The sequence below is a fragment of the Varroa destructor genome, unplaced genomic scaffold (assembly GCF_002443255.2).
Source record: "Varroa destructor unplaced genomic scaffold, Vdes_3.0 BEIS01000006.1, whole genome shotgun sequence".
Classification (NCBI taxonomy): domain Eukaryota; kingdom Metazoa; phylum Arthropoda; class Arachnida; order Mesostigmata; family Varroidae; genus Varroa; species Varroa destructor.
This window is the reverse complement of record NW_019211459.1, coordinates 31,619,861-31,633,859: the sequence shown is the minus strand read 5'-3', so window position 1 is coordinate 31,633,859 and position 13,999 is coordinate 31,619,861. Positions and strand designations below refer to the sequence as shown.

At 40.3% G+C, this 13,999-nt stretch overlaps 1 long non-coding RNA gene across 1 annotated transcript; it reads right to left on the bottom strand.

Annotated features, from left to right (window-relative positions):
- Window positions 1–9,428: 9,428 nt before the first annotated feature.
- Window positions 9,429–13,336, bottom strand: LOC147755125 (uncharacterized). Its single transcript, XR_015330437.1, has 2 exons — window positions 12,082–13,336; window positions 9,429–11,698 (listed from the first exon to the last, which is right to left on the bottom strand). It is a non-coding gene; the product is annotated as an uncharacterized LOC147755125 (long non-coding RNA).
- Window positions 13,337–13,999: the final 663 nt, after the last annotated feature.

Here is a 13,999-nt window from a genome sequence, read left to right as displayed (position 1 = left end):
CTACTGTCCTATAGCTGGCCTAATAGCTGGTATACAATTAGCGACTGCTGTCGTGGTTTGTTAAAATTTACCAAATGTCTCATTTTTCAGCAGTGCTTATAATAATCAAACAGACACTATATTCACTCGACTGTGTATACGGACGAACAAGCAGACAGCTTTGGTACTAACGCCAAGGCGCAAAGCTGTTTCTGGCGTAAACAATGCCGGTGGTTGTAGCTAACTGTAACTGAAACTATTGCCGCGATCCGTTCGACAGTAGTGTTCGGATCTGAAATAAGCTACAAACAATTCACTGTGATTTATTTATTAGTTATGCGCAACAACTATGGATAAGTTTCCGTAGATTGCAGCCTCCCAGCAGCGATTCCTGGAATCAGCCGAACGTCGCTGGCGAGGGCCCTACGCTGAATCTGCCCTAGCTAATTAAACCGCTGCTTATAAACGTCGGCTGTCTGCATTAAGAGATCAAGTCTGCTGTTGTTCTATACAGATCCACTTTAATTATCGAGTATTGTCGTAGTTCGTTCATACGTTTATACGTTCTTCATATGCTAGTAGGTTTTTTTTTCAGTAGAAAAGCTGCTAGGCAGGAATTGCGTACATAAGGCTAGTTCAGCCGCAAGAGGTGCGGTAATATCTTCTTATTAGAAAACGTATTCTTGTCCGACGGCGTAACTGCTAAGCAAACTGTTTCTACGAATACTTCGGACCATTTAGGAAGCCTTTTTTTAGTGACCAGCGATTGTTTAGAGGTCATAGCGCGACCCTTTCATTTTACGCAGGATATACGGTAGGTACGATACATTGGACGCACGAAAAGGTTACGGATCAAGGGGAAAACAGAAACTGCAGAGAAAAACAATCACAAGCTGTACAGTCGTAAGTTACTGCAACGGCACACTGCTGTTTCAACGGTTTTAAAGACGTAACTCTGAATGTGATTGATCGCATTCGTGGCACGAAATGCTGAGCGGGGGAATGGAGGTATATTATACGAACGTTGCCAGGTCATCCGGTTGATTCATTTAAAGAAATAAACACTGGTGAATCTAATTGACGTGGACTTTTTCGTTGTACATCGGGGCCTGTTTACATGTTCCCTTTTTTTATTTATGTGCGCCTGCTAGTGAACTTCGTTTCTCTCCCTTTGCATATGATTGCGGTCTTTGGCTGTGTATGTAAAGTTTTGCTTACGCATTACACTATATGCGCCAATAAGACGGTTGGTGTCCTTAAAGTGTTGTTTTGGATGATCTTGGGTGAACTCGGCTTCATCTTCAAGTTTAAGGACAAATGTTGACTCTTAGCGATGCGCATACGTTACCAGGGCTGCGACGTTTCCTACAAGGATTAGCGATGTGATGTACATACCCGGGTCTATAAAGTGCATTAACTCTCAGATTGGGCCATGGATATCATTTGGTAAAGGCATGCTTGCTGTGTGCCTAGGTTTATAGGCGAGAATAGAGGGACATTTAGTTAATGCCTTCAGATAACGCCCTGTGTAATGATGACACGCATAGTGGTAATTGGCAGTAGCGGGACTGGGTCGTAAAAGTACTTAAGTGGACGCTTTAATTGGTAATTATAAGACACTAAGACGGATCGACTTGTTTCGGCCGGTTAGAAAACGCAAGCTAGTATAGGCTGTAGCCGAGCGTCAGCGTATTGCACTAGACGCTAACGGATCTTTTATTTAATCCACGTTTCCTATGTAATAGATAGCCAGCTTTAGTGAAAGCCATTTTGCCTATCGTTTCTCGACGGTCTGCGCAGGGAGCAAGCAACAATATGCATAAGAAGTATACAGGGCCAGTCATCGCTGCAAAGCGCCGTCCAGTGGCGTTCATTCAAATAGAACAACTAGATCTTCAGAAAGATCACTCTCTTACGACGACAGGCTGATTGAGAGGCAAGGATATTTTGACATTGCCCTTCTTAGCCTTCATTGATTTGCGACCGAGCATGTGGCCAGTGTGGCTGATAAAAATGGAAGGCTAAAGCTATTGGGTGAACGCTTACTACCGCTATACAACTGTAGCTAGAGGTAAATATTTAGCATTGCTAGATTGGTGAGCTAGATATGCTGCGGTTTCAGTTGGCTATATTTACACGAAGGACGATATATTCACAAAAAATCCATTTGTATTATTATATTACTGCATGCTATTGAAGACTGATATATTTCGTCATACTGTGTTATTAGTATGACGAAATACATCAGTCATACATATTAATATATAATAAGGCAGAACGTATGCAACGGGCTAAAATACTATTTTTTTAGTACAGTTTCTGATCGAAATCAGCCTGCCTACTGATCCGCCTTGCATCAAGTCGCCTCGATACGTACCTCTGTGGATGAAACTTTGCGTTTTGCGGATCAACCAACAGTTGCTTTTAGAAAATCGAATTAGAATAGTACAATTAATGTAGAGGATATTAAAGAAGAAAGAAAAAAAAAAGCAGCTAATATGAGGAAGAGTCAACACAATTCCTGTTGCTTAGGGTGACGAGAAAACGCCAGGAATATAAGATAATTATTTCGAACCCAATATGTTTCTATATGAATATAATAGCAGAATATCTCCGCTGGTTAAATGCGACTTGCTTCAAAAATGATGCCGCAAAAATCTCGGAAGCAAGCGCGCAAAAGGTCGAGAAAGGTAAGGACATCGCGTTAGATACAAAATGTAATTCTAGGATCCCGAAAGGTCTACCACAGAACGATCGGTCTTTCACATCTAGCAAAAGGAAGTGGGGCTTGAGGAGATCATTTTTGCATTCACCATGATCTATAATACTCGAAGCAGCTGCAGAACCGAGTGACAGCTTAACGGAAGCATTAGGCTGGCTACAAATGCTCGCTGAAAAAATAATCATGTATTTTGAAAAAATCCAAACGACTCTGCTTGTATAAAAGTGTCTTTCGGCCATCTTTGTAACTCGGTGGTGCTATGAGTGATGATACGCTTCATGCCATTCCATAAAGTTAACTGCAACCGATCTCAAATGATTATTTGTTTAGCCCGTTTAGATAATCATAGAAACGAAACGAAGAATCGACTGGGAGACAAAAGGGGTTTGAAGTCATTCATCATAAGGTGCGGTCATTGTTAGAGGAAAACCGCCCCTACTTCACGAAGAGTATGTTTGTAACGTAACGACCAACCAAATTTTTTCATACTGGTATTATATTAAATGGTTTCGTGCTCAGTATATAAATACCCTGTTAGTTGGCAAAATCTTGCTAGCCCCTATGTTATTACAAACTGGATTGTGTTTGTAGCTTTATCATCGTAAGTGCTAAATGATAAAGGATGTAAGGGAGAAAATAGTTTATAATGGCGCCACTTTTAAATTAACAAATATAACACAGGTTAGATAATGATAGTATCTATAAAATTTCAAGTATAATGCTTAAATACGCCACGGACGTAACGTCTAATAAATATATATATATATATATATATATATATAAACACATATGTAAACATGGGAACTTCGATTTACAGGGGGAGTTAAAAGAACTTATACCTACACGAACAGATGCACGGGTGTATAGGCGTACCGTTGATGAATGTCTACCTCAATTCAATTTCGGTCAGGTTGTATAGTTTACATGTGTACCTTGTAAATAGTTCCTTCTAAATTTTTCCTTGCACTGGCCACTTCGTATTTACTCAGAGTCCAATTCGACGTACACTTTATTGGAATACATAGAAAATGTATGAATAGAAATACCGAAATCTTTCCGAAGCCGTGCCTTATGAAATGGGACCAGACAGCGTGCGTCATCAAAGATCAGAACTTGGATTTTAGAATGTTCTCGCTGCTAACGTGAGCGTTTGAAGAAGGCCGCAGAATGAGCCGGTGTTGAAAGCAGGTATCTCCTCGAATGACACCTAATGGGTAGTTTATTTCTATCAATAGCTGAACTGTAACCTAGAACAAAAAGAATTGCCATGAGTCTATCTTGAATGAAGTTACGCGGCCCCAAGCTGTCGTAACGTTTGAGCTGAGCTAGTGACAGTTACTCAAGTTTAATTCCTAGATAGTCACCAGGGGGTTAACACTTTAGAAGTTGTCAAAAACTGCACAACTTAAATCATATTATTTTATTTGCACAATCTTATTTTAGTCAGTTTACCATTAGGTCACACTTTAGCAAACTGAGCTAGACATTGTCGCCCTAAAATAACCTCAAAGTCACCGTTACTCAATCGCCTTACTGATCTGCATTAATCATCATAAATGCTCTGCATAGGCTCCATCTCGCGGGCTTGATGGGAACCGCGATTTCCATAATATATGTTTGCTATAGCTTTTACGAATTGAGCGGAACCTCAGCTCGTCGGTTTTCTCGGCCGGTTCACAACTCGGCCACACCGATATCCCTTGTGAATATTAATTATTTTTGTAGCCCAAAATCCAGCTCTTCTCAGGCTGTGCGGTCCTTACCTAGACATCCCACTGCTCGATCGTAAACTAAACTTTTCATCCGTTGGAAAACTCTACTGACGTTACCTTGTACCTAAGCACTTAGCCCTAATTACGGGGTAGATTTTCTATAGACGTCGAAATTTAAAATCTAACATATTAGTAAATTATTCCTAGGGTGCCGCTTCCGTAAGATTTTAGACTTCAATTTACTATCAGCCGAGTATTTTGAGCTACGTAGCAAGTGAAAAGGACGGAAACCCCCTATTACCCCTTCTAAGTCACGTTATATGTCTGCGAGGCGAACGTGGAGAGCGCTCCGGCTAAATAGGTTTAACCACTGGTTCTAGTGAGTCATATGAACTACAATCACTGGCCAAATGAACCTATGTTCGAATAACGGGAGTAATATATAGACGGGTACGCTCTGCGACCAGGGATGCAAGCGGCAAAACGTTCTTAATTTGCATACGCACGGATATATCAAAAGGACATCATAACAGATCCTTGGTATTCTATTTTAGTATTCTGCTTTTATCAAATGGACCTACCAAATTATTTGCCGTATTCAATTTTCAAGACTGTGCACATCAGACTGTTTCACAATTGCTTCGATATAGGAACGCTGCATGATGCCGTAACTTAGATTTAGTTTGGCCAAACTCGACGACAATTTTTCTTTATCTAACTTGAAGTGACTTTCTGTACTAGCAGAAGGAACTTACCCCTTGACTTGGCTGTTGAGTAATGAGATATCAGGCCATCAATACGATGTGTTAAAAAAAAGTATCGAATATGAGACTAAATTATGTGATTTCGAGTAGTTCGTGATAGACTTTAAGTAAAACACTCATTGTCGGTATGAACTGTGAAAAATTTAAATAGGACAATATGAATTTTTATTACGCCAATGTTTATTAATTAGTTCTGTTTCTACTCGCAATACTGGATACTTGTAAATATCTGAAGGCAGATAGGAGTGCACATAATGAGGAGTTCCATTAGGTGTCCGTGGTCCAATTGTCCATTAAGGGGCCATTTAATCCCTGATTCAATTAACGCTGAATGTAATTACCAATCGTGATATGTAAATCACTCCCAAGTAAACGACTTTGAATGGCCCAAAAGTAACTCAAAGTCTACGATAGAGAAGTCCTAATAGGACTTCTCCTTTTTGTTAGTTGTTTTTAACAGGGTTTCGACACTCACGATATGCGTTGTTGCGACACTGGTGTATGACACATTTCTCGTACAACAGGAACATTGAAGGAGATACTGAATATTTTACGTTAATCAGTGCTCGTAGCATTTATAAGAAAACTGATTGCTTCAATAATCGAATGGAAATCTCTATAAACACAAATGATGACAACGATGGATTAGGAGTAATGCGTGTCTTGAAACATTCGATGCGGTAGGATACACCGGGATTTTCAATTATCTGCAATCCCCACGGCATATCGTTTACAATTGTTCATCAAACTAGAAGTTATCATCCAACAAACAATCTCGCTCACAGTAAACATGACTGTAAAAGTTCGACTGGATGTGGTCCTATCATAGCCACATCCCGCTCAAGTTGAATTCGTCAAAGTTTATCCAATGCAGACAAGTACTGTTATGTAACCTTATAGAACCTAGTTCCTCGAATCAGGCAAGTGCAAACGAAAGCAACGCCTTAGAAAGCCAAGGGTTTTGTCCGCTACGTCGCGAAAACGAGTAAATTAAGAAGACTGCAATAATGTGCTAAACGGTTCCTGATAGTATCCTGACGAGGTTCAGCCTGATCAGGCCCATAATAGCCACATATATATATTTGTATATACACAGAGGTTAGCCATATTCTCGTTGAGCAATTGAAATTTCTTACGCTAGTTTAAGAAAAACTGTAACATTCTATGGTTTTATTAGACATTACAATTTTGATCATTTTCCGGTAACATAAATCAGCTTACCTTGAGAGGTCAGCTTATTTAGCTTTTAGGCTCGTCAGAAACAGGAAGACCAAGAACCCGTGAAGAAAAAAAATGCCTGATGTCAGGGTAACACATTCGTTGGGCCGCACCTTGCAGTTTACGTGTCCTTTCAGCTGTTTTTCGCTGAAGTGCTTTAAGACACAAGGTTCAGTAAATTTTCGAGCCTAACTCCATAGTAGATTTTTAAAGGGTAATTCGAGTACCGTGTTCGGTGAGACTTGATATAAATATTTGCCAAATTTTATTTTCTATTGGTACGTAGTTTGAGAGCAATTTAGCGTTTTTTTTTTTTAATCAAAAGTATATACTATATCTATATTCGGAATATTACACCGTTACCGAAGTTACCATCAGAAACGAAGATGTCCAATGAATCGAAATTAACTTGGCCAATGATCGCAACATTTTCCTTAATTATGCATTGTTAAAAGAGTCGTCCTCTTGCGACTCCAACTGGTGGGACAAGGCTCCAAAGGTCAAACTTTTCCTCCTACAACATTAAAAAATGGCAGTTGAATTAACTTGGCCTCATTTCCTTTTTCTGCCTTCATCGTCTGTGAACAATTGGCGCGTGATTTGTGAGTAGTTGCTTTTAAACAAACATTACCACCATAAAGACCAGTAGAATCACTCGGACTTACGGAGGGAAGTGTCTTAGAATATCAGCCGCTTTGCCACGTAGGGGAACGTTGCCATTGTGAACCCCCATTTCCGCTTTTGTCGTATCGCTGTATGCCACTTCGATATGGATTACAAGGTAATTTTTTAAGCTTTCGAGGATATGACGCAAAAAGTCTCATTACGAGTAGCCCAACGACTTTGTAATAGGCCCTCCATGAAGCCCACTCGCAGCAAAGCTGGTTTCTGTCTCCTTGATGTCACACGTTTAACGTACACTTATTGAGGGATATGTACACAACGACATGTACCGTTTATATTTATCATATTGTTGATTATATGTACTCCGTATAGATGATAATAGTGTGAACGTAAATATGGAGTAATTCAAAGACTAATCCTTTCGATTTTTTGACAGGACTTCTTTTTCTATTCTCCTTGCAGAAGAGTACAAAAAAAATCTGATAATCTATGGTGGCTTGTTACACAAGTAGCTGAGACTGCCCTTGATTTCAAAGAAAATCCGTTAAAATCTTTTGCGATTCAACTTTTCCCACGATTATAAGTAGACCTAAGAGACCAGGCGATGCGAGTAAAAACAAAAAATGTCTTTTAGCATTCGCAGAACCCTACCTAAATTTCAACTGCATATGCTAAGGATATACGAAGGCACCCATTGAGAAAAAGACCTCATCGAGCCTCAAAGTACAAAGTTTTTGTAAATAAAACAGGAAGAAGATATTGCCGAAAGAAACCGCCTGCAAAACGGTTTCGCGGCAAATAGGGAGGCAAAAGGCGAACAGAAGAAAAGGCTCAAGCGTACACACAAAGTACAGTTGTAGAATGTGAACGTGTTAGCTTTAAAGGTCTAACCCTGTGAAACCACTCAATATTACCGAAATATATACAATACAAGAACTTTATCTATATGTATCTTGGTATTGGCTTATAACCACAGGCGTTCTGCTAATTATACTTGGAAAGCACGAACGTTTAAAGAAGATCTGAAGCAGTCCAACAATTTAAACCGAAGTTATTGCCAAAACGTGTTTGAGATTTTATGATTTAGCAAAGCATATGACCCCCATTTCTCGTCGAAAATCATATTCATACTGAGATTTGGTAATTCTCCTTTCAAGTTAGTCTCGAATAGGCCACTGTTTATGGAGTACAGTAAAAAACAATGAGACATTTTCTATAATAAACACTTCGACATTATTTCCAAAACTTTTCGGTAATTTTTGAGCTGCGCTTGATGGCAAGGTCAAATCGACCTCCAGTACAAGTTCTTGCGACATTCAAGTTATAACTAAATTATTCAATCAAAAGACGATCGGCGAGACTGCGCTGAATTTTAGATTATTCATAAACATGATATATATATATATATATATATATATATTTTTTTTTTACTATAGTTTCCACTGAATATTAAAAGACCTGAATAAATTGGCCACAACTCTATAGATCATCTCGGATCAAAGAGAGCTTTTATGAGCAATATATAAAAATGCACTTCATGTTCTCTTAAATCTGAGTCCGAGAGAAAGGTAATAGCTAATCCAGTTAGTTTTTATAAAACCATAAAACTCGAGATTTGTTCCAGCGTTAAGTGTTTTTAGAGAATTTTTAGGATAATTTTAAAAAATGCTTTTCGTTAGCAATAGTCGGTCGTAGCGGTGTGAGAATTCGTCGTCGTCCTCTATTTCAACAACAAATAGCTACATTCGCGTTCACGGACGATGGCGGCAACGAGAATGATGGCAAGTGCGTTGTCGATTGAAAACGTTGGTAGACTTTCGAAAAATCCTCTGTACGTGTTGAAAATATTTAGTTTTACGCTTCTGAAGCTGAAAGGATTTTACCTAGGAGAACAATAATGCCTCTGGCGAGCGGATCGAGATATGTATGTATAGCTGAAGTAGAGGCCAGCACAGTCTCGTCGAGTGAATCAAGTCAGACGGCGGAATAGTGCTGAAGGACACCCCATACTTTACTCAGCTCTCCTAGACACCCGTTTACGTTTTGCACGCTCGCGCGAAACAAGCGTCTCCTAACAGCTCTTGATTTTTTTGAGACTTGCATATAGGAATATAAAACAAAGCTCCAAGTGTGTATACTCGCCTTAGAGATGAACGAAGCATCACAAGACTCTACAAAAAGGGAGAGTCCATAGATAGAAGGCCTATATTTTCTTTCACTTGTCTCCATTCTTCCTTTTTCTAGAGAATCGGAGAAAAAAAAACGTTGCAGCGAAGCGTAACGATCGATTTAATCAAATGGTGTCTTTTCGACATCATGAAGGAGCGAATATTTGTCGTTAGTACATTTTTATATCAGGCGTTGTTTTTAGCAAACGCAGATAAATTTGCAGATAAACTGAACGGCAAATGCTAACACAGAGAAGGTAATTTTATTTTTTTTTTTTTTAAGTTTTGAATGTGCTTCCGAACATGAAGCATGACAAAGCAATTGGCTGCAAAATGTTTGTTGACACTTTTTTCTATTTTCAATAAAGCGGTAATAAATTACTCAGTGAGCATTTCTGGAAGGTTATGGTCAATATAAAATGTTGTTGTTGTTATTTGATCCAGACTTGTGCCTTTTTTTGTTCATGATATTATTGGCCGTCCGACTTCGCTATGGCTCAGAACGACAGAGTCAAGCAAAGGATAACGTTGCACCGCCCACCTTTGTATATCCTGCTGCTGTATTTTTGCTCCTTTTTTTGATTTACTCTTTGTTGCTTTTCCCCCCATGTCGCTATTCGTCGTAGCGTGTCGAAGTCATTCTCCCTTCTTTGTTATGTCAGCCTTTTCGATATCTTTCTATGTCCTAAAGCGGTCCTCCTGCTTGACGCTTTCCGATGTTGGGAACGAGACTCGAGTGTGGATCTCTGATAGACCAACCTAGAGCCTCGCTGAGAGCAGTTGCTAAATTGATTTGAGGCTCTCCTCTTTCGATCGTCTTGGGCTCCAACACGATTGCGATCTGTGTCCTTTCGAGCTTTTGTCTGCCCGATACGATTTATTTCTGTCTACCTCACAAGTAAGTCGACTCGAATATTGCCCTACCGCTGGCAAACAGCGCATGTCTACCACAACACTGTTACAATGACTAGTTTTCGTACACTGCCTAAATGCGCCACCTTCCGAGGTTCTGAAGATTTCTGTAGACGAACCGCTGACAGCAACGGTTGCCCCAACTGCTACACTAGGTACAGTAACCTCTCGCTTCATCGACGCTGCGTGAATTGCGCACTGTGATAAGGGCAGCAGGCCATTGTGTGCCATTAAGAGAGAAGCGCAAGGATAGAAGGACTTAGAAGAAGGGAGTTGTGTTGGGTGGCAGCTGCAATTCACAGTCAATGATTTCGGGTCTCGTTTCCTTTCCGAATCTTTGGCGCTCCGGGCGCGCTGTTTCCGTGCTTGCAGAGAGCCGACAGTGTGATAGGGGTCGAAGACCCAACGTGGATAAGCCTACTGGCATCTTTCGTTCTCTACCCTACGTCGTGGCCGCCAACGTCAACGTTTCTATCGTGCTTAGTCTCCAGTGGATGATGCCAGCTAGCTGTCTGTTCTAACGATGGCTGTAGTCATGGTGACGACAGCGTAAGTGAAGTGCTTTGTCTTTTGCTGCCTAACTGTCACTTCCGGCGGTGTGAATTTTACTTCCGCGTGACTGACAGCAAACGGAGGTTCCTGCAGGAAACCTTTTTTCGAGGGCGCTTCTTGGGGGGGGGGACAGTCAATGCTTGTCCGTGGGTCGTTTCTCTTACCGGCCCAGAGGCGCCAAAAGAATGTATTTTTTTCGCCGTTTGGAAGATAAAGTGTGGTGGGCAAAAGGGAACTTAAAAAGGGGTCGCTCAGATTGTCTCGTCAACATCGCGATTCGTCTTGATTAGATTGTCATCGATGTTCAACCGAATGTCGTTGAATGCCAGCTGCCTGAACTCAAGCAGGCAGCAGTAGTGTCCGGCAGTATTGGCAGTCCGGCATTCGATGAAGCAGACCCCACTTCTTTCTGTAGAGAAGAAAAGCCTCCACTCAGTAGTGGGAACACCGAGGGGATTCGATATTGATGTTGATCTTATCAGACACTCCTTGAAAATACCAGACCCGCGATAATATCATACTTAGCCAATGGTCATCATTATAAACTCTGATAGCGATGGTATTATACTATATTATGGTACCAAGGCAGTGGTAAAAGACCAAAGTGGGCACTAGTCTAAATGGCCAGAGATTGTAGAAGTGAATCGCCTGATCGAATTGGGCCTTAACAGTATTAAATTACCGGTTTTCAGAATATAGAGCAGAGAAATGAAAGATCGTGTAGATACCGAATCTGATCTGATAATAATTGGCTAGTAGACTTGGAGAGGTTTAAACGCGTTGAATTCAGATTAATTTGTATGCACCCAACGGAGCAGGTTTAGCATGTTTAGAACACCTTTTGATGGACTAGATGATTCAATTAAAGTTGATCACCATCAGTCAGCGACCATAAAAGCGTTTTCTACATGCTTCAGTTAGGAAGATATCTTAGGTAAACGTCTGCATGCGGCGCAAAGATAGTATTTGCTGATAGACAACGACACTCTGCCGATTTCTCTTGGAGTGATTACGCCTCACCACTCTCTCAGTATAGCTGGAAGCCTCCTGTTACGAACAAACAAGAATTCCTTGTTAGTTTCCGGTTCTGGGTTGCGAGACCCGTATACACTGCCCATTTACTTGTGTGGGAACAAGGCGGCAATTCTGTTGACATGTTCGATTAAGTGAAACCATTTGCTGGGCCATATTTATGTCTGACATAAACATTAGATGTATATATATATATATATATGTTCCCGGTCGATTTAAATCAGATATATTGAAATGCTTTTTACCGCAAAGGGGTATCATCACTTGGGTTCAACTCTATACTATGCATAAAGTTATAAAACTGAAATGGTTGTTGGTACTTTGTTACAATTCGGTAATTTGCGATTTACAGCATAACGTCGTATAGATTATCTCTTGATGAAACTTCTATAGCTGACCTGTTTACTAAAAATAGGAATATTGGAGACACATCGCACACATCGTCCGTGACAGGAGTACGCCAGTACCTAAGGTAGTACTTAGGAACGGTGCCGGACCTACACGCTAGAACCATTTAGTTAGAGCCTTAGCAGCGCTGTGTAGAGTTAGCCAAAAAGTGAACTCGCAATAATGGAATGTATAGGGCTTCATAAAGGAGATGTTATAGGCCATGTGCCTCTTTCACTTTACACATCTTGTGTTGCACAGATCGACGACGCAGCTTAAGCAGACAACTTAAATGAAAGTTTCTGTTAGCTTTTCTTAACACCCCGACCTATCTAGAACAAAAAAAACACAATCAAGTGATCTATTAGTGACGATTGCATAACAAAATGTTAATGAGTAGAGAGAAAAACATTCAACTATAATCATGTGCCTATTTTTATTTTTTCGAAACCCAGTAACATCCCGTCACGAAGTAGAGCATTATGGTACACGATATCTCCAATAACACATACGAGGAATTGTAAACTGCGTTTGAAAAACACATTTACACAACAGCAGCAGCATTACTATCAGTCAACAATGAATTGTTTAGGCCATCGATACTTGTCCTAACACATCATCAAATATGGTTCGGATGAATAGTTGGGAAATGATAGGTTTCCTGATGAAAATTCAAGTGAATGGTCAATCAGACGACGTTGATCAGGAAGACTACGGATAGAACTGCCACTATAAGTTGGACGTGTATAAATAGCATTAGTGAGAAAGTTTCTTCTAAGTATAGCCTTAATACGTTGAATGCTCTATGGTACAATAAACTGTAGCTACGCAGACATTAGATATGCAAATGCTCTCATTGCACATAAGGATATCTACCCGGACGACAACTTCAAAGAAATACAACAAGCCTTATTTTAAATAGCTCTGCCCTGCTGGTTACGTAGATAAAATTTTAGATTATAGAAATATATGCCGCCTCCAGCTCCCTACCCCTGGGCCTGATCTTCACGGTGTAACGACCAGTACTATATAGCTCCATCATAGCCGACCTCTTTTGTAAAAAAATTTAGTGACGACGTCGCGCTGCGTCAGTCTAAAGCCGCAATCTGATCAAAAATGTAGATGCCGGTATTGCTAACGATTACTACTTCCCCCTCTATCACACACAAGCTCTCTCTCTCTCTCTTTCTATATATATATAATTGTTATTATGTCATGCAATAGTTATTTTTTTTGTCATATCTATGTCAAGAATAAATGTCTGTGGACTGCGTAAGTATTTCAACATATGACTAACCTTAAAAGCGAAAGAGGTATGATTTATACTAAGGTTCACATGGCCTTTGGTTCGGTAGACACGGACGCATTGGCACTGCATTATCGCTGCGATCAAATCCATACTAAAGTATCACTTTAGAAGCTTATTTCTCAACTTTGTCCTTTACTTCTGCACAGTTTGTCTTCTAGTGCCGCCTGCACGGATAGGAAGAGGCGTAACTTAGCAATACAAGATATGAGCTATAATTTTAGCGCAAGAGGATTTTTGTTTAAGCTTTCCGCGTCACCAGCACGGGACGGTGTGGCAGGTAACTCTATACATGGCTTCACAGAGAATCGTTAGGTGAAATAGGTCAAGCTAAACAAACTGTCTGTTACACGCACCAAAATCTGAAGTTCATAGTGACTCACTATGTTCGGCCATCCAGAGCGTGAATAGCCATTCGGATAATAAAAACAGCTACCTTTAGCTCTAAACGATTGAAGTGAGCATCAGCAAAGACTATTTAATACTGGCTATATCTTTTCAGCCATAATCATTTACGCCAGTTACAATCATTGCCAGATGGGAAATAACGACGGGGACAAACGTAGATCTCAGTGTAGATCTTATGATTTATTCCTGCTCGGAACACTGCTACTGACGCAGTC